Source organism: Myotis lucifugus, unplaced genomic scaffold (assembly GCF_000147115.1).
Source record: "Myotis lucifugus unplaced genomic scaffold, Myoluc2.0 scaffold_13, whole genome shotgun sequence".
In the NCBI taxonomy this organism is placed as follows: domain Eukaryota; kingdom Metazoa; phylum Chordata; class Mammalia; order Chiroptera; family Vespertilionidae; genus Myotis; species Myotis lucifugus.
The window spans coordinates 10,300,391-10,300,695 of NW_005871061.1; positions in this window are offsets into that span (position 1 = coordinate 10,300,391).

Below are 305 nucleotides of genomic sequence, written 5' to 3' on the forward strand. Positions count from 1 at the left end.
AAAAAATAGAACTCCCATTTGACCCTGTGATCCCACTTCTAGGAATATATCCCAAGAAACCAGAAACACCCATCAGAAAGGATATATGCACCCCTATGTTCATAGCAGCACAATAGCTAAGATCTGGAAGCAGCCTAAGTGCCCATCAGTAGATGAATGGATTAGAAAACTGTGGTACATCTACAGGATGGAATACTATGCTGCTGTAAAAAAGAAGGAACTCTTACCATTTGCAACAGCATGGATGGAACTGGAGAGCATTATGCTAAGTGAAATAAGCCAGTCAGTGAGGAAAATACCACATG